This window comes from Callithrix jacchus, chromosome 7 (genome assembly GCF_049354715.1).
Source record: "Callithrix jacchus isolate 240 chromosome 7, calJac240_pri, whole genome shotgun sequence".
NCBI classification, from domain to species: domain Eukaryota; kingdom Metazoa; phylum Chordata; class Mammalia; order Primates; family Cebidae; genus Callithrix; species Callithrix jacchus.
The window spans coordinates 47520784-47541388 of record NC_133508.1 but is presented as its reverse complement, the minus strand read 5'-3'; the positions used below and the strand labels follow the sequence as shown (position 1 = coordinate 47541388).

The 20605-nt window shown below is 50.6% G+C and overlaps 1 protein-coding gene and 1 long non-coding RNA gene across 20 annotated transcripts in view; one reads left to right on the top strand and one right to left on the bottom strand.

The window, feature by feature from the left end:
- The window catches only part of PIK3CD (phosphatidylinositol-4,5-bisphosphate 3-kinase catalytic subunit delta), a 71676-nt gene that overhangs the window by 42201 nt on the left and 8870 nt on the right, over positions 1-20605 (bottom strand). For 9 of the 19 annotated variants that reach the window (XM_035307641.3, XM_035307646.3, XM_035307647.3 and 6 more), the window contains exon 1: positions 608-787. The exons of 6 other annotated variants lie outside the window; for them this stretch is intronic. The gene's annotated coding sequence lies outside the window, so the exon portion shown is untranslated. Of the gene's footprint in view, positions 1-607; positions 788-2619; positions 2663-20605 lie in introns of those variants that run through there. 4 more of the 19 variants (XM_078330315.1, XM_035307645.3, XM_078330319.1 and 1 more) reach the window with 1 other exon arrangement.
- On the top strand, positions 2707-20293 carry LOC144576929 (uncharacterized). The gene is made up of 4 exons (XR_013519777.1): positions 2707-2932; positions 14952-15173; positions 15289-15406; positions 19842-20293. It is a non-coding gene; the product is annotated as an uncharacterized LOC144576929 (long non-coding RNA).

The window sequence follows — 20605 nt, the reverse complement described above, 5'->3', positions numbered from 1 at the left end:
AATTCGGGTCAGGAAATAAGAAGCCAGGACAAAATCCACAAGAGGGCGGCCAGGGAGAAGGCGCTCCCCCGGGGAAGCCGCAGGACCTCAGGGCCTGGGTCTGCCACCCGCTAGACCCCCTGGGTTCAAGGGCACAGCTCGGGAGGGACAGAGCGCAGGAGGCTCGGTCCCGAATCGGGGGCAGGGGGAGGGGAGGACGCGCACAGCCACTGCTGGGTCCCCGACAAGTAAACAGCCTGCCCCGAACAGGCGCGTCCTCGTGCGAAGCCCGCTGGAGGCCCGCGGATCCCATCAAGGGCGGCAGCCGAGAAACCTGGGATTGATTCCCGACCCCCGGGGGCACAAAAGGAATCAACCAGATTAGGAGAGGAGAGGGAGAGGAGAGGAGAGCGTCGCGCGGCCCACAGCTGAGAATCCCACCGCGGGCGCAACCCCCTGCCTCGGCCCCCCCCAGCCCCCACGGCCCCGGACCCCCAACGCCTCCACCAACCCTGCCCACCCCGCCCCAGGCGGACAAAGCCCGGGGCTGGGAGGGGTGGGACGCCCGGCGGGGGCTGGGGGCGGGGCACGCGGACCCCGCAGACGCCCGCACAGGTGGGCTCCGTACCGGGTGTCGGTGCCGGGGGCGGGGCCCGATCTCCCTGGAGACAGTTGCCCAGGGGACACAGCGGGCGGGTCCCGGAGTGACGGGAGGACGCCAGCCTCCGGGCAGCGGCGCGGGGCCGGCGGGGGCCGCAGGGCAGGCCCGCCGCGCGAGGTGCAGGCGAGCGGGGCTCGGCGGAGGGGCGCGGCCCGGGGCGGGGCCGGGACTACGAGCCGGCGGGGCGGGGCGCCGGCTGGGGGCGGGGCGTCCCCGGGGCTGGGGCGGGGCTGGGGCTGGCCGCAGCCCGGGCACCGTCGGCAAATTCTCACACCCCCAGCCAGGAGAAGGGCCGGAGCGCAAACGGGCTGCAGAGAGCGGAGAGGACGCTGCAAATCCTCCCCGACCCCTGCTGTTCTCTCCCGGAGGCCCAGGACGTGGCCAGGCGGGGCCCTTGGGGTTCGCGCCCTGAGCCCTAGAACAGCCGCGGGACCCCGACGGCGCGCGCACGCGGGCTCTGGCCTAGGTCTCGCCTTACAACCAATAAATAGCGCCACCTGCAAAGCAAGTGAGGGCAGGTCGTCCACCAAACTGCTTTCGCTCCCCGCTTCGCAGAGCATCCGCAGAAAGGGAGGGGTACTAGACCCAGGTCACAGATCCGGAGGCAGGCTCGCCCGAGTAATTGGCCAGCCAGGGCTCTGGGCTTAAATCCAGCCCGTTGGCTGTTCCCCAGCTGATGGGCCTTTCCATCGGGGGTTCCCTTATATGTCAGATTTAGAAAATAAATGAGTATACCCAGGACTTTCACTAATGCATTTATCCATTACAACGAGCGGTGTGCGCGCAGTAGTAAACGACGCCAAGACATCCCTGCCCCTCACTTAAAAAAATCTGGGCGCTCCAGTGTTTTTGTTTTTGAGACAATCTTGCTCTGCTGCTCAGGCTAGGGTGCAGTGGTGTGATCATAGTTCACTGCAGCCTCTACCTCCCTGGCTCAATCGATCCTCCCACCCCAGCCTCCCATGTAGCTGGGACCACAGGTGCACACCACCTGTTTAAAATTTTTTTTGTAGAGGCAGGGGGGTCTAACTATGTTGCCTAGACTGGTCTCGAACTTCTGGGCTCAAGCCATCCTACCGCTTCAGCCTCCCAAAGTGCTGGGATTACAGGCGTGAGCCACCGCGCTCGGCCAGGCGCTCCACTTTTTATCTAGGCATCTACACTGTAAGGTAGATGTTGTTCTCTCTTGGTTGTAAGTGGGGAAGCCGAAGCTCAGCGGACAGGGACTCTGACCCTCAAGCATTCACACAGACATAGTCTGCACAGACTCCTGGGCCAAGCCAGCGCTGGCACCGGTTTGTTTGGTGCTGAACCCATGCCCTTCTTGCTCTACAAGGGCCTATCTTCGCTTACAATATTCTTTCGGGTCCACAGCCCAAGACTGAAAACTTTGCCACAGGGGAACGCAGAGGAGGAAGGGGGGTGACCAGAATCACGCCTGGCGTGTCCCGCGGGGCGGGAGAAAGTGGTCTGACGAACACTCCTTGGTGGTCCTAATTGCTTCACCTGAGGCCACGGCAGGGCCCGCATCCCGGGCCAATAAACCCCGGGAGCCTTCCTCGTGCCTGCGAAGAGGGCAAGGAAAAAACACGGCCGGAAGACCCCGAGAATCTCCAAAAAGTCCGGAATGAAAGGACCAGGCGGCCGGGACCTGGAGTTCCCCAGCTAGGGCTCGCAGCCCAGGCCTCTGCGTCCCAGGTGCCTCCCAGCACCAGTCATCCTTGCCAGGGGTCCCGGATGCCCAGAGCACCCCCAAGGAGGAGAGACAAGAGAGGGGGGCCAGGGTGAGAGGGGACACCCCTCTCACCCTGGCCATTCCTAGAAGTCATACACATTCACTCAAAAAGACACACGCTTGCACGCAGATGCGCACACAGACACAGGCGCAATCATGTAACGGACACACAGCCAGAGACCACAGACACTCGTGCTCACACGCGCGCTCTCGTTCTTCATACCCTGCGCAGGCGGGCACTCACCATCCGCAGCCTGGCTGTGCGTTAGCAGATCCCGGGAGAAGGCGGAGCCCCAGCCCCGGCCCCGCCCCCACGCCCTCCCCAACCCCCCTCCTCCCGCCCCCCGCCTGCGGGAGGGGAGCTTTGCGGCAGACATCCGAGGGCAGCTGGGACCCCCTGACTCAGCCGGCGGGTGAGTCAGGCCCCCTGTAGGCCACCCTGGACCCCCCCTCCCCCGAGCGGGGGTTTCCCCGAGATGAACCACCGGAAGTCACGCTAGACCTTGGACGGGCAGACAGAGGCTGGGAGGAGTTCTGGGTGCAGAGCTCCCAACCTAGTAAGTACAATGACTCCGGGGCTAGCCCACCAAAGAGATTTTTCAAAGGGCGAACGAGCTTCAGCGGTTCCTTCACCCTCATTCCCCACGAGTAGGAGCCCTCCTCTCCCCCCTCCCCCGTCCTGCAATCTTCCCCCTGGATAAGACTTCCGTTATCTCCAGCATGGATGGAGTGAAAGTCAGGCTCAAACACAAGCTCCCCATCAGCAGTGGAACCAATGATCGGCCGGGGGTTCAAATTGGGGATGTCAGGCACGGGTGTCTCTGGAGCCCAGAGAAAAATCCAAGGTTCTTTGAAATGGCAAAAGCCCCAAAAAGTCACTTTCCTGTATTGCAACTACCCTGACAAATTCTAAAAAGATAGAGACCATAAATCAATTGTTTGAGGAAGAATTAAATGAGTTAATACAGATACATGGAAAATCTCTAGAACAGTACCTGGCATGCTTATTCAGCACTGGCTCTCACACATGGATAACAGACTCAGGAGATCAAGTTACTTGCCCCCAGGTCGCACAACTAGTTAGTAGCAGAGGTGGAGGTAAAACCAGTCTCTTATTCTTTGTTCACAGCTCAGGTACCTTGAGAATATAAATAAAGTAATTTAGTGGATAAATAAATGAATTTTCCACTGTTAAATACCAGAGGAGACTAGGCACAGTGGCTCACACCTGTAATCCCAGCACTTTGGGAAGCCAGGGTGGGAGAATTACTTGAGCCCAGTGTTCAAGACCAGCCTGAGCTACATAGTGAGAATGTCTCTAATTTAAAAAGAAAAAGAAAAATCAGAGTATATTAAGGCGGGTATGGTGGCTCACACCCGTAATCTCAGCACTTTGGGAGGCTGAGGCGGGAGGATCATTTAAGGCCAGGATTTTAAGACCAATCTGGACAAAAATTAGCCAGACATGGTGGCAGGTGCCTGTAATCCCAGCTACTCGGAATGCTGAAGCAGAGAATTGCTTGAACCTGGGAGGTGGCGGTTGCAGTGAGCTGAGGTTGCAGGCCACTGCACTCCAGCCTGGGCAACCCAGCAAGACTCTGTCTCAAAAAAAAAAAAAAGAACAGGAGGTCTCTGAAAAAACAATCCTCAAAGGAGAGAGCTTCCAGATTTACCCACGTATTCAACCCTTGATATTTTTATTATCAAAGCACAAGGATGAGGGAACCTAATTTCATGAGGCCCCTGCTCTCCTGCCATCCTTACATATTTTCATTTATCTCGAGACTCACCCCCAACCCATAACTCAAAAAGTGGCTCATCTGTAGTTAAAAAGCAAAGTTAATTAGCATCTGGCACTTCCTTCTTCCTCAATTCTCCAAGCTTAGACTAAACGTCTGTCTTAATTGAGGCTTCCTGAGTTTGTGACCTGAGGCAGGAGTTGAGGGGGTGGGGATATTAGCAGAGAAAAAAAAAGTTTGGGTTTGCACTGCTCGTTCTTTTTTTTTTTGACAAGGTCTCTCTCTGTGGCCCAGGCTAGAATGCAGTGTCGCAACCATGGGGCACTGACCTCCTGGACTCGGGTAATCCTCCCACCTCAGCCTCCCGAGTGGCTGAGTTGCACACCACCGTGTCCAACTAATTTTTAGCTTTTGTAGAGGTGAGGTCTTACTATGTTGCCCAGGCTGGTCTCATACTCCTAGGTTCCAGCGATCTGCCCGCCTCGGCCTCACAAAGTGTTAGGATTACAGATGTGAGCCATCACACCTGGCTGCATTGCTTTCTTTTTTTTTTTTTTTGAGATGGAGTTTCCCTCGTCACCCAGGCCAGAGTGCAGTGACATGATCTCAGCTCACTGCAACCTTTGCCTCTCGAGTTCAAGTGATTCTCCTGTCTCAGCCTCCCAAGTAGCTGGGATTACAGGCACCCGCCACCATGACTGGCTAATTTCTATATTTTCAGTACTGACCCCTGACCTCAGGTGATCCGCCTGCCTCAGCCTCCCAAAGTGCTGGGATTACAGGTGTCAGCCAAAAAGCGTGTGCAGCTCGTGGCTGCAGGGAATCCTCTTGTTGAGAGATGGCCTGTGTGTCCCCTCCTCTTAAATCTGAGTGGTCTTGTCACTGCTAAGAGCGAATGGCAGCAGAGATGCTAAGTGACTCGAGAAGTGAGGCCATACAAAGCCATGCAGCTTCCTCCTTGGTGTGGAATGCTGGCTCTTGGAATTCAGAGTGTGAAGCTGCCACACTGTTAAACAGCCCAACAAGCCACAAAGAGAAACCATGTGTCGGCGGCACTCAAATTGACAGTCCCACCTGAGCCCAACCTTTGAGTCATCCCACCCAGGTACCAGATGTGAGTGAAGAAACTTCCAGATGATTCCAGCCCCCACCTGTTCAAGTTGTTACCAACCTCCTGACAGTCTTCCCAGCTGACCCCAGATATGGAGCGGAGCCAGGCAGTCCTGCTGAGCTCTGTTGGAATTCTTGGCCCATGGAACCGCGAGTGTCACAGTGTTGCTTTATACTGCTGAGCCTGGGGTAGCTTGTTATGCAGCAAGAGATCCCTAGAACTCTGAAGAGCTGATTAAATTCTCAAAGCAACCCCAGGAAATAGTTACGATAGTCATCTTCATAAGGAAACTGAGGCCGAAGCTGTGCAGGAAGCGACAGAGCAGGAATCAGGACCCACCTGGAACCACCACCTAAAACTGCTTATGACACAAGCTGTCCCACTGCTATAAGGCACAAGGCTCATTTATTTATTTATTTATTTTTACTTTTTTGGACAGGGTCTTAGTTTGTCACCCAGGCTGGAGTGCAGTGGCGCCATATCGGCGAGATCCAGCCAAACAAACAAACAAAGGCCCAGGGCCCGATCCCGGGGGGAGAGTGTTTGACATGTCCCACCATGACGCTGGGTCACCTCTGTGATGGGTCACACCATCTAACGTAAGTCAACAGAGAGATCACCTTTCCCGGGGGCCCCACAAGAGTGTTTTGAGGGGCAGGGTTCGTTCTCACTAGAATGGACATACATCGTTACATATTTAAAAACCCAGTGGTGCATACGCCTGTAATCCCAGCACTTTGGGAGGCCTAGGTGGGCAGATCACATGATGTCAGGAGTTTGAGACCAGCCTGACCCACATGGTGAAACCCCATCTCTACTAAAAATACAAAAATTGGTTGGGTGTCATAGTGCGTGCCTATAATCTCAGCTACTCAGGAGGCTGAGGCAGGAGAATCACTTGAACCCAGGAGGTAGAGGTGGCAGTGAGCTAAGACTGTGCCACGGCACTCCAGCCTGGGCGAGAGTGAGAGAGCGAGACTCCACCTCAAAAATAAATAAATAAACAAACAAACAAACAAATAAATAAATAAAACCCAGGCTGGGTACGGTGGCTTACGACTGTAATCCCAGCATTTTGGGAGGTGGAGGCCGATCACCTGAGGTCAGGAGATCGAGACCACCCTGGCCAATATGGTGAAACAACGTTTCTACTAAAAATAACAAAAATTAGCTGAGCATAGTGGCGGGCACCTATAATCCCAGCTATTCGGGAGGCTGAGGCTGGAGAATCACTTGACCCTGGGAGGCGGAGGTTTCAGTGAGCCGAGATTGTACCACCCCACTCCAGCCTGGGCAACAAGAGTGAAACTCTATCTCAAAATAACTAAATAAATACAAATTAAGAAAAAAAATAAATGAAAACCCAGCCTCAGCTGAGTGTGGCAGTTCCTGCCTGTAATCCCAGCATTTTGTGAGGCCGAGGCAGGCAGATCACTTGAGTTCAGGAGGTGGAGACCAGCCTGGGCAACATGCGAAACCCTGTTTCTAAAAAAAAATACAAAAATTCATGAGGTGTGTCGGTGGTGCACCTGTAGTCCCAGCTACTCAGGAGGCTGAGGCAGCAGAATCGCTTGAACCCAGGAGGTTGAGGCTGCCATTGGGAAAAGCTGAGATTTTATCACAGAGAAAGAACTCGTAGCTGGTCCAAAGCTAAGTCCCAGGCAGTCTGCAATCCCTTCCAGAACAAGCGGGCTGGGTCATTCTCTGTATAAATTATATTCAGCTACTTCAGTCCTGAGAGTCACACCTTTGTATAGCCCCCACCCACATTACACAAAGTCAATGTCACCTAAAGAATAAGGCACGGTGATGGGATAGTACTCATCGAAATTAGATTATAAAAGAAGCCAAGGCCGGGTTCGATGGCTCACGCCTATAATCCTAGCACTTTGGGAGGTCGAGGTGAGTGGATTGCCTGAAATCAGGAGTTCAAGACCAGCCTGGACAACATGGTGAAACCCTGTCTCTACTGAAAACACAAAACTTAGCTGGGTTTGGTGGCAGGTGCCTGTAATCCCAGCTACTCCGAAGGCTGAGGCAGAAGAATCGCTTGAACCTGGGAGGCAGACATTGCAGTGAGATGAGATGGTACCACTGCACTCCATCCTGGGTGACAGAGCCAGACTCTATCTCAAAAAAAAAAAAAAAAAGAGATGGGTCAAGACAGAAAATAGAAACAGCTTCAAGACAGACTGTGAATAGGCTGCTGGGCAAGTGTCTCTCACAGAGGTGTCAGAGGGTCAGAAAATTCTGAGGCTGCTTTCAGAGTCAGAATCTCATAGAACAGAGAAGCTAGGGGTTGGACCTAAACAGTCCTTCCCTGTATACCAACAGTCTGTGGGTGAAAGAGCCTTTTTCTGGAGAGAGTCCATGCTTCTGCAGGTTTTCAAAAGGATTTAAAATCTGAAACAGGTTCTGGGGTAGGTGGAAGATGGAGTTTGTTTGTTTCTTTTTTTTTTTTTTTTTTTTTTTGGAGACCAAGTCTGGCTCTGTCACCCAGACTGGAGTCCAATGCTGTGACCACAGTTCAGTGCAGCCTCAACCTCCTGGACTCAAGTGACCCTCCTACCTCAGTCTCTCGAGCAGCTAGGACTAGAGGCGTGCACCATGCCTGAGTTTTTGTGTGCATTTTTTTTGTAAACAGAAGGTTTCCCTGTATTGCCTAGGTTGGTCTCAAACTCCTGGGCTCAAGTGATCCTCTTGCCTTAGCCTCTGAAAGTATTGGGATTACAGGTTAGAGCCACAGTGCCCAGCCAGATTTTTTTTTTTTAATTTTTAGATAGAGTTTCGCTCTTTTGCTCAGGTTAGAGTGCAATGCCTCAATCTCGGCTCACTGCAACCTCCGCCTTCCAGGTTCAAGTGATTCTCCTGCCTTAGCCTCCCAAGTAGCTGGGATTACAGGCATGCATCACCACACCTGGCTAATTTAGTATTTTTCGTAGAGATGGGGTTTCTCCATGTTGGTTGGGCTGGACTTGAGCTCCTGATCTCAGGTCATCTGGCCACCTTGGATCTCCCAAGGTGCTGGAATTACAGGTGTCAGCCACTGTGCCCGGCCCAGATTCTTTCTTTCTTTGGTAAATCTTAGTTTGGTATTTTACAAACTTTTAACAACTTGTATTGATTCCATATAATTAAAAACATATAGTATGCATGAATAAACACATTTATAAAACATACAGCATATTAAATTAAAAATAAATAAAAAAGAATAGAGAATACAAAAAAAGTACAGCATATAAAAGACATCTACATGCATAATCTGGAAGCTCATGGCCTATAATTCCCAGATGAGAGCTGCTGCAATTTTGTTTTTTTGGACGGGTTCTCACTTTGTCACTCAGGCTGGAGTGCAGTGGCGGGATCTTGGCTCAACGAAGCCTTGACCGCTCTGGTTCAAGCGATCCTCCTGCCTCAGCCTCCAAGTAGTTGGGGCTACAGACATACGCCACCACACCTGGCTAATTTTTGTATTTTGGTAGAGATAGGGTTTCTCCACGTTGACCAGGCTGGTTTTGAACTCCTGACCTCAAATAGTCCACCCGCCTCAGCCTCCCAAAGTGCTGGGATTACAGGCCTGAGCCACTGCGTCAGCCAGCTGCTGCAATCTTAAGATGGCCATATAATTAACATCTCTTAAAACTACAGGTCCCACTTCTGTCCTGACCTCAACCTAATCACACACAAACACCCTCCCCGCAACACACACATGGCAGTCCCCCTGTCAAGTGTCAGCTATGTGGCACACAGGAGTCAACTCCTGAGGTCAGCTCTCCTGGGGTCAGCTCTGCAGCTGGTCCCCTGCCCAGACACTCAGCACTCGGGCCCTCCTTCCCCACTGTCAGCTGAGGGGGTCCTCCTATTCTCATGAGATTTGCAGACAACCCTGTAAGCTCTAAGCCAAAGACAAAGAAGTCCTGGGGATGACATCAAGGATCTGGACATCTCATCCCACCAGTCCTTGTCCCGGTCACACTCCCTCTTTGGCAGGGGCCTGTGCTACTGCTCCCATCCTCAGAGAGCAGGTCTCTGGGCCACTCCTGCCCCTGGGAGCCTCTGGGATCAGTTCAGACTCAGTCCCATAGCACAGCCTCTTCATCTTTCATCAGGCTCATCCTCAGGGCCACAGCAGGCAGCCCCCAGGACTGGGCACCTGATGTCCATTTTCTCATTCAACATCATGACATGCCCTGAAGGCAGGCATTCGGTTTTATGAATGAGGAAAGTGGGGCTAAAGGAGGTGATGGGGAGGGCAGTGGACTGGGGCTGATTCTGGAGCCTGCTTTTACCATGTACCACACTGCCTTTCTCTCCCAGGCCAGTGCATCGGAGCCAGATGGTGTCAACTGCCATCGCAAGGACACCGAGGTCAACTTCCCAAAAGAGGCCCAGGGGTTAGGCAAGGAGGCCATTGAGACTGCAGAGGCCAGGCCTTGCTTGCCCCTGGCATAGGGGAGAATGACCCCAGGCAGACTAGGGAAGGGTCAGGCACCAGAAGCTGCGTCCTCCTGCTCTCTCTCGCTGTAGAGGATCAGAGCCCAAGAAGCCAACTCCATCAGACAAAAGGACCTTCAAGAACAAGGAACTAGGCTGGGCACGGTGGCTTATGCACTTCATGAGGCTGAAGCGGCAGGATCAATTGAGCCCAGGAGTTTGAGACCAGCCTGGGCTACACAGCAAGACCCCATATCTACAAAACACATTTAAAAATGAGCTTGGTGCATACCGTACCTAGCTGCTCAGGAGACAGAGGCAGAAGGATCGCTTGAGCCCAGGAGGTGGAAGCTGCAGTAAACTCTGATCACACCACTGCACTCCAGCCTGGGTGACAGAGCGAGACTCTGTCTCTAAAAAAAGAAAAAAACAAAAACGAACAAGGAACTCTGCCTGGGAGCCCAACTAAGTCCTGGGAAGGTGGGGATGGGGGAGGGGACAAGTGACAAAGAGCCAGGAAGCCCCTCCTATATAGCCGCCTGATTCCCACAGGCCTCCTGAGTCCCCCGTCCCTGGGATCCAGACTCCCCTCCCCCAACTAAGGACTTCTGGGAACTAGCGCGCCTGTGGAGGCAGCATGGTGCAGGGGTTAGGAGCAGCCTCTGCCACTTTCTGGGTGGGTAAGACTTAGGTAAGTTACTTCCCCTTTCTGTGCCTCAGTTTCCCCATCTGTAAAGTGGGACTCACAGTAGTACTTACCACATAGGGTTGTCATAAGGCTAATTAGTTTAGTATTTCTTTTCTTTCTTTCTTTTTTTTTTTTGAGACAGAGTCTCACTCTGCCGCCCAGGCTGTAGTATAGTGGTGAGATCTCAGCTCACTGTAACCTTTGCCTCCCAGGCTCAAGTGATCCTCCCACCTCAGCCTCTGGGACCACAGGTGCACACCATCATGCCTGGCTAATTTTTGTATTTTTCTTTAGAGATGGGGTTTTGCCATGTTGCCCAGGCTAGTCTCAAACTCGTGAGTTCAAGCAATCCGACCACCTCAGCCTTCCAAAGTGCTAGGATTACACGCATGAGCCACGGTGTATTTTCTTCTTTCTTTCTCTCTTTCTCTTTCTCTCTCTCTCTCTTTTGAGACAGTCTTGCTCTGTTGCCCAGGAGGGAGTGCAGTGGTGTAATCTCAGCTCAGTGCAACCTCTGCCTCCCAGGTTCAAGCGATTCTCCCACCTCATCCTCCCAAGTAGCTGGGACTACAGGCACCTGCTACCATGCCAGGCTAATTTTGTATTTTTGTATTTCTTGTATTTTTAGTAGAGATGGCTAAATTTTGTATTTTTTATTGGTCAGGCTGGTCTCGAACTTCCTTACCTCAAGTGATCCACCCAACTCAGCCTCCCAAAGTGCTGGATGACAGGCATGAGCCACTGCACCCAGCCAAGTTGAGTTATTTTCTAAGTGCCCAGTACACTGCCTGGCACAGGGTACATACCACAAAAGTGTTTGTTGTTATTGTTATTAGATATAGATATGACAAGCTAGGCTTATGAAAATGGCAACTTTAAGCTGGCGAATGGCAAAGCTCCTAAGTACAAATGCTGCTGACAGAACCCACAGGAAAAGAAACTGTTTACATGAGGCCTCCCTTCTAGAGCATGTGCTCATTCTCAGAGCCAGGGGCTCCCCTAATCTAGGTGGGATTTCTAAGCTGAACCTGCCTCTGGCCCAGGCTCTGCGATTCCTATGTCTTACCCTGACTCCCACCTAGCAGAATCAGGGGAGAACGTCACGCTTCATGCCCTCACCAAACACCCTGGCCAGTGGCCTCTGCATGCTGACCACCTCCCCCGCCGGGTGCCATGGAGTTGGGCTCTCCCTCCTGTCTCTGCATTCCCACAGAACTCGCCATGCCTGCTCCCATCGGATACCAGTTGTTTACCTGTGTCACCACAGCATGTAATTCTTACATAACAGGGTGCACCCGGCTGTGCTCGGTGGCTCACGCCTGTAATCCCAGCACTTTGGGAGACCGAGGCAGGTGGATCACAAGGTCAGATGGTCAAGACCAGCCTGGCCAACATGGTGAAACCCCATCTCTACTAAAAATACAAAAAAAAATTAGCAGGGCATGGTGGTACGCTCCTGTAATCCCAGCTACTCGGTGGCTGAGGCAGGAGAATTGCTTGAACCTGGGAAGCAGAGGGTGTAGTGAGCCGAGACTGTGCCATTTTACTCCAGCCTGGGTGACAGTAAGACTCCATCTCAAAAAATATTAATGGTAGAAGGATTAGAAAAAGTGGATTCTACATGGCATGTATGCCTTATACAGGAAGCGGAACTGATGGCCTACTCAAATATAAGCCCTTGGCCAGGCAGCAGATCAGTGAACCAATGGACATGGACATGTTTTAAGTGGAAATGAAATATTTATTGGGAAGGGATTAAAAACAGCAGCTGGCATCCACAGTAGCTTCTCCAGGTCAGTGGTGTCGGAGAGGTATACAGGACTGTATGGCCAGCCATGGAAAAAAATAAAATGTTTAGATTTGAGGTAATGGCATTTTAATAATTCTCTACCTAAACCAAAGTAGTTACTCAACCAACAAATCCCATGGGATAAAAGGCTATTAAACGATTCATTTCTCCCCGAGGCACGGCGGCCCACAGCCGTAATCCCATTCATTTCTCCCCGAGGCACGGTGGCTCACAGCCGTAATCCCAGCACTTTGGGAGGCCAAAGTGGGAAGGTTGCTTGAGCCCAGGAGTTGGAGACCAGTCTGGGCAACACAGCAAGGCTGGTGTTTTTGTGTCTGTGCAACGCATACAAAAAATGAAAACATTAGCTGGGCATGGCGGTGTGCACTTGGGAGCTTCTCAGGAGGCGAAGGCGGGAGGATTGCTTGAGCTCAGGAGTTGAAGGCTGCAGTGAGCCATGATAGCACCACTGCAGTCTAGCCTCGGAGACAGAGCGAGACCCTGTCTCTAAAAATAAATAAATTCTCATCCTAAGTGTGTCTAATGGTTCATCATCCGCTTTGGCCCTAACCCACATTTTAAAACTCTGATTGGAGTCACTGTGCTGGGAGAAGCGGAAGCCATAGAAAGACATAAACATCCTCCCAGAGCACCCATTTGACTCTAAAGTTAGGGGAAAATATGCTTTATAGCAAAATAAACATGGATATATCATGGAATCGAATGTAAAATTAACATTCACATTAAAAATAGAAGTTGAAGCTTCAAAGCGAGGTCACAGTTGGGGTGGGTGGCTGTGAGCTAGGGCTGCACAGCCCTTCTCTTCTGGCTGGAGGGACGGGTGGGAAAGCGGGAGAAGCATGGCCCATTAGGGTCAAGGTTATGCCAGCTGCCCGGCCATCTCCTACCCACTCCCCCAGGAACCTGCAGCATGAGGGCTCCTGGGGCGCTGCCTTCCTAGCCTCACAGGTGACACCAGAATCCACTGCTGTGGCCAAGGTCACCTGAGGGCAGATCTCACTGCAGGCGGCCAGACCTTCCAGTCCAGGTCCCTTGAGCCAGGCCAGGGGCTGCTCTTGCCACCATCCTGGGAGAGGAAGGAAATGGCCTGGTCAAGATCTCACTTCCAGCAGTGTTTGCCTCAGACACCCAAGCTCCTTCCTACCTTGAAGGGCTAGGAAACGCTGACAAGGCCACATGCAGTGGCTCATGTCTGTAATCCCAGCACTTTGGGAGGCCGAGGCGGGAGGATCTCTTGAGCCCAAGAGTTCAAGAGCAGCCTGGGCAACATAGCAAAATGGGATGTTTGTTGACACGTGCTCTGTGCATTCCATCTGAGTCATTCATGGAAAGATTCAATAAGGTAATGGATGAATAAAGCTTACTATACCCTGCAAACCTCAAGAACTCAGGACAGGAACACCTGTCATTAAAATCCACTCTGAGCCAGGCTGAGCCGTCCTCACCCATAGTCCCAGTTACTTGAGAGGCTGAGGTGGGAGGATCCTTTGTGCTCAGGAGTCCAAGACCAGCCTGAACAGGCCAAGCCTAGCAGCTCACACCTCTAATCCCAGCACTTGGGAAGGCCAAGGTGGGTGAGACCAGTCTTGGGCCCAGGAGTTTGAGACCAGTCTGGGCAACATGGTGAAACCCTGTCTTCCACTGAAATACAAAACTTCCTGGGTTGTGGTGGCATGCGCCTATACTCCCAGCTACTTGGGAGGCTGCGGTGGGAGGATCCCTTGAGCCCAGGAGGTCGAGGATGTCGTGGGACATGACTGCACCTCTGCACTCCACCCTGGCCAACAGAGTGAGATCTCATCTCATAAAAAGACCAGCCTGGACAGTAGAGTGAGACCCGGTTTCTAAATAAATGAATTTTTAGGCCAGAGGCAGTGGCTCCCACCTGTAATCCCAGCACTTTGGGAGGCTGAGGCGGGTAGATCGCTTGAGGTAAGACGTTTGAAACCAGCCTGGCCAACATGGTAAAACTGTTTCTACCAAAAATACAAAAATTAGCTGGGTGTGGTGGCGGGTGCCTGTGGTCCCAGCCTACATCGGAGGCTGAGGCATGAGACTTGCTTGAACTGGGGAGACGGAGGCTGCAGTGAGCCAAGATCAGGCCACTGCACTCCAGCCTGGGTGACAGAGAGAGACTCCGTCTCAAAAAAAAAAAAAAATTGTTTTTTAAAAATCCATTCCCTACCCCAGTGTGGGCCCCAAAGATTCATTCATCCCGTGGGAAAAACTAACTTTTTGGATACCCATCACCTGGTTCCAGGTGTTTTATTCTTTCCAATCTTTACCACATCTCTTTGACAATCCAGTCAAAGAAGTATTGTCATCCTAATTCTCAGATAAGAACCCAGAGATTTTAAACCGGGCGCGGTGGCTCATGCCTGTAATTCCAGCACTTTGGGAGACCAAGGCGGGTGGATCACGAGGTCAAGAGATCGAGACCATCCTGGTCAACATGGTGAAACCCCATCTCTACTAAAAATACAAAAAATTAGCTGTGCACGGTGGCATGTGCCTGTAATCCCAGCTACTCAGGAGGCTGAGGCAGGAGAATTGCCTGAACCCAGGAGGCGCAGGTTGCAGTGAGCCGAGATCGCACCATTGCACTCCAGCTTGGGTAACGAGAGCGAAACTCCGTCTCAAAAAACAAACCAAAAAAAGAACCCAGAGATTTAAATAACTTGTCATGGTCACCTACATGTTAAGTGTCAAAGCCAAGATATGAGGTCTCTAATTCTCAAGCTCTTGCTTTTGATGCTAATCTGCAACTACCTTTTTATTCATTTTCCAAACACAGTCCCACTGGAGAAAGGAAGCCATTTACGTCTTGGGAAATGATCACATATTAGATGTGCTGCACTCAATTTAAAAAAAACCACATATCATCACTGGTTTCCAAATGACAGCAGATGGCCGTGTTATTCAAATACTCATCACACCACACAAGAGGGAAAAAGAGATTCATGACCTGATCATGGCTCCTGGATGACTGAGACTATCAGAACAGGAGTGGTGGGAGGTATGGTCTGGGAGTACGTCCTTTCCTTGGCTCTGAATATGAGGAACATTTTTTGGTGGTTTTGTTTTTTTTTTGTTATTTTTGTTTTTGAGACAGTCTCGCTCTTTGTGCCCAGGCTGGAGTGCAATGGCGCGATCTCGGCTCACCGCAACTTCTGCCCCCCGGGTTCAAGCAATACTCCTGCCTCAGCCGCCTGAGTAGCTGGGATTACAGACACAGCCTACCACGCCCAGGTAATTCTTATATTTTTTTAGTAGAGACAGGGTTTCACCATATTGACCAGGATGGTCTCCATCTCTTGACCTAGTGATCCGCTCACCTTGGCCTCCCAAAGTGCTGGGATTACAGGTGTGAGCCATCCCACCCAGCCTACATTAATATATAAAGAAGAATGAGGGGGAAAGATGGAGAGGGGTGAGGGTAACAGTCTATATGCCGAGTACAGTGTACACCGGGTGACAGGTATACCAGAATCTCAGAAATCACCACCAAAGAACTTGCCCATATAAACCAAAAACCACCTGTACCGCAAAAACTATTGAAATAAAAATAAAGTCTTTGCCAAATCAAAAAATAAGAAGAAGAACAGCTAATATTTAGAGTATCAGCTATGTGGTAGGTGATGTTCATTATCTAATTTATCTTATTAATCCTTCAGACAAACCTAGGAATGGGTCCCATTAAGACAAGGAAATAGAGGATCAGAGAAGTTAAGTAGGCTACTCAAAGTCACACAGCTGGAGTGGAAGAGCTATGGTTTGAATCTGAATCCATCCAACTCTAGGGTTCATGGGTTTAACTACTGCATTACTGAATGTAAAGATGTATCCAACTCCAGGAAGGCTGGTTCACTGAGAAAGTGCAAACCTCATCCTATACATCCAGCCAGCAGAAAGAAAGCTACTTAAACTCATTAGCAATAAAAGAAATAGGTTTCAGGCGTGGTGACTCACTCCTGTAATCCTAGCACTGTAGGAGGCCAAGGCGGGAGGATCACTTGAGCCCAGGAGTTCCAGACCATCATGGGCAACAAGTCAAACCCTGTCTTTACAAAAAAATACAGAAATTAGCTGGGCATGGTGACGGCACCTGTAGTCACAGCTACTTGGAAGGCTAAGGTGGGAGGATCACTTGAGCCCAGGAGGTCGAGGATGCAGTGAGCTGTGACTGCACCAGTGCCCACCAGTGTGGGCAACAGAGTGAGACCCTATCTGAAAAAAAAAAAAAAAAAAAAAAAAGCAAAGAAAAGAAAGAGAGAAAGAAAAGAAAAGAAAGATACATTTTAAATAATTACCTTCTGAGCCTATTAGCAAAACATTCTTTCAATATTATTCAATGCTGGCAATGATGTTATGAAACTACTGTATGTCCCTGGGATAAATTGGTCACCAAGCTGGAGTTCAATGGCATGGCCATCGCCTTTGGCAACCTTGAATTCCTGGATTCAAGCAATACTCTCACCATAGTTTAGTAGCCGGGACAAAAAAAAAAAAAAAAATGGCTGGCACGGTGGCTCACACCTGTAATCCTAACACTTTGGGAGGCCGAGGCAGGCAGATCATGAGGTCAGGAGTTCAAGACCAGCCTGACCAACATGATAAAACCATCTCTACTAAAATTACAAAAATTGGCCAGGCTCGGTGGCTTACGTCTGTAATCTGAGCACTTTGGGAGGCCAAGGCAGGCAGATCACCTGAAGTCAGGAATTTGAGACCAGCCTGGCCAACATGGTGAAACCCCACCTCCACTAAAAATACAAAAAATTAGCCAGTCGTGGTGGCAGGCACCCGTAATCCCAGCTACTCCAGAGGCTGAGGCAGGAGAATTGCTTGAACCCTGGAGGTGGAGGAGGCAGTGAGCTGAGATTACACCACTGCACTCCAGCCTGGGTGACAGAGTGAGACTCCATCTCAGGGTGGGAAAAAAAAGAATGAAGGGGTTGATAGGATGATGAAAGTTGGAATGTTTAAACAGGCTTTACGTAAAGAAGTTGTGGCCAGGCTCAGTGGTTCATGCTTGTAATCCCAGCACTTTGGGAGGCTGAGGCAGGCAGATCATGAGGTCAAGAGATCATGACCATCCTGGCCAACATGGTGAAATCCTATCTCTACTAAAAATACACAGATTAGCTGGGCATGGTGGCGCGTGCCTGTAGTCCCAGCTGCTTGGGAGGCTGACGCAGGAGAATCGCTTGAACCTGAGATGCAGAGGTTGCAGTGAGCCGAGACTGAGCCATTGCACTCCAGCCTGGCAACAGAGCGAGACTTCATCTAAAAAAAAAAAAAAAGAAGTTGTATCTCCTTTACCTAAATATTTTATGAGAATGGATATTATGTCCGGCTGGGGAACATTTTTCCTGTCTACTATTGGAAAACAGAAAGCATGTAACTCCCCTCCTGAAGCAGTATTCGTTGGACAAGTTGACATCCAAACCTAGCCCATGCGGCGTAGCGTAGAAGCTGGAGTGCTGGCATGATCAAACTCTGTTTGACAGCCCTGTGCAGAATGTAAACTCACGCTATGGCAAGAGCTTGTGAGCACCTCCCAGAGTGACCACCGGGGCTTTGGACTAGAGAATTTCCACTTGAGGAGCATTTACTACCTTGCCATGGGACATTAGCCAAAGCAACCCCATGACTGATATGACTGAAGAACAGGAAATCAGGAAATAATTTTTTTCAGGGTTTTTTTTTGGGGGGGGGGGACAGGCTGTCTCTCTGTTACCCAGGCTGAAATGCAGTAGTGTGATCATAGCTCACTGCAGCCTTGACCTCCAGGGCTCAGGCAATCCTCCTGCCTCAGCCTCCCAAGTAGCTGGGGTCACAGGCACATACCACCATATGCAGCTAATTGTTTTTCATTTTTTGTAGAGACAGGGTCTCACTTATGTTGCCCAGGCTGGTCTCGAACTCCTGGCCTCAAGCGATCTTTCCATCTTGGCCTCCCAATGTGCTAGGATTACAGGTGTGAGCCGCTGCACCTGGCCAGAAGGACATAAGATAATCTGTCAGACTAAAATACCCTCAACATATTGGGTGATGTCAAGGAAACACTCTAACAGGGATGGTAGTGCCCAGAAGAGTTCCATAAGAAAACAGAAGTCATTCATACAGGCTGGCATTACCTGGGGAAGGCAAAGAGAAGATACTTCCATGAGCAGGGAGCCTCTTTTCACTAGGACTGACTCCGGAACTATGATGAGCAGCTGGATTCTCTAGTGCCCAACAAACAGCTCTCACCTGATCAACCAAGAGCTGCTGGGTTGGTGGCTAGCAGTTCCAAGGTGAACAACGCCTCGTTTAGAAAGATGCTGATCTGAGGTCAGGGTGGTACTCACTCCTGTAATCCTATCACTGTGGGAGGCCAAGGTGGGTGGATCTCATGAGGTCAGGAGTTTGAGACCAGCCTGACCAACATGGAGAAACCCTGTCTCTACTAAAAATACAAAATTAGCCAGGCCTGGTGGCACATGCCTATAATCCAGCTACTCGGGAGGATGAGGCAGGATAATCGCTTGAACCCAAGAGGCAAAGGTTGTAGTGAGCTGAGATTGTGCCACAGCACTACAGTCTGGGAACAAGAGTGAAACCCTGTTTCAAAAAAAAAAAAAATGCCGATCTGATCAAAGACAGTAAAAACAAATCGGCTCCATGGGCTGAATCGCCGTTTTCCCTGCAGCGATGGGAGAATCGAACAGTGTTCACCACTGTTCAACCCCCTGATCTGTCCAGGGGGCTGGGTGCCAGTTTACCCTCCCCCTGTGGGTGGTGGCCAACAGCCTGGCCGTACATTTGGAAAGGAGGATAATGGAAACCTGATCTATTAAACGGATATTTCTTTGGCACACAGGCCTATAGAAAATGAGGGGTAGGCCAGGTGCTGTGGCTCACGCCTATAATCCCAGCACTTTGGGAGGCTGAGGTGGGTGGATCACCAGGAATTGGAGACCAGCCTGGCCAAAAATATATAAATTAGCTGTGTGTGGCCAGGCATGGTGGCCCAAGCCTGTAATCCCAGCACTTTGGGAGACCAAGGTGGGTAGATTACTTGAGATCGGGAGTTCAAGACCAGCCTGTCCAACATGGTGAAACCCCATCTCTACTAAAAATACAAAAATTAGCTGGGCGTGGTGATGCATGCCTGTAGTCCCATGCTCAGAAGTCTGAGGCAAGAGAATCACTCAAACCCGGGAGGTAGAGGTTGCAGTGAGCCAAGATTGCGCCATTGCTCTACAGCCTGAGCGACAGAGCATCCATCTCAAAAAAAGAAAAAAGAATCTTGAATGGAAAGCCAAGTCTCACCATGTAGGAAATGAAAGGGGCAAATACAAGGAAGAAATAACTGAAGTGATGCAAGGACAAAGTCATCCTATATACAAACGTTCCTTAAAACTGCTAAAATGGAGAAAAGAGAAAAGCAGAACTGCCCGCTGAAAGGCAGCTGTCTGAAGTGGGGAGAGGAAGGCCCGAATGGCCGGCTCATCTGCCTTCCTGCGTGTGTCCCACACTCAGCCTGGGAGGCACCAAGGAGTGTCCCCATGGGCTATTCCTCTGTGTTCCTGGTGGATCTGGGGCAGAAGGGTGGGGAGGCTGATGGTATGACTACAATTCTTGCTAAAGGAGGAGTACCCTGGTTTAATGACTAATGTTTTCTTTCTTCCCAATACAGCTCAATGGCACTTACACTGCCACTAAAAAGGACGTGTCGGTTATGAAGCAACGTGGAAAACTGCTAATGGGCCAATGTTAAGTGACAAAGCAAACTACAAAAGCACATGCCTAGCTGCTCACAAAAATTAAACACTGAATTACCAAATGATCCAGCAATTTGGGTATATACATGAACAAAGTGAAATAGAGACTTCAACAGATATTTGTACACCCACGTCCATAGTATCATTATTCACAAGAGCCATAAAGTGGGAGCAACACAAGTGTCCATCAGTGAGTGGAACAAAATAACGTGGTCCCTGGCCGCTCCCAGTGGCTCCCGCCTGTAATCCCAGCACTTTGGGAGGTTCAGGTGGGTGGATCACCTGAGGTCAGGAGTTCAAGACCAGCCTAGCCCTCGTGGTGAAACCCTATCTTTGTTTAAAAAAAAAAAAAAGATTACAAAAATTAGCTGGGCGTGGTGGCACGCACCTATAATTCCAGCTACTCAGGAGGCTGAGGCAGGAGAATTGCTTGAATCCGGGAGGCGGAGGTTGCAGTGAGCTGAGATCACCTCATTGCACTCCAGCTTGGGTGACAGAGTGAGACTCCATCTCAAAAAAAAAAAAAATTCCCCACATGGATTAAGCTTCAAGAAAACTTGCTAAATTATGAAGCCAGTCATAAAAAGACAAATGCTGTGGGATTCCACTCATGTGCTGTACCTAGAGTTGTCAAAAGCTTAGAGACAGCAGAATGGCTGCCAGGGCTGGGAGGAAAGGA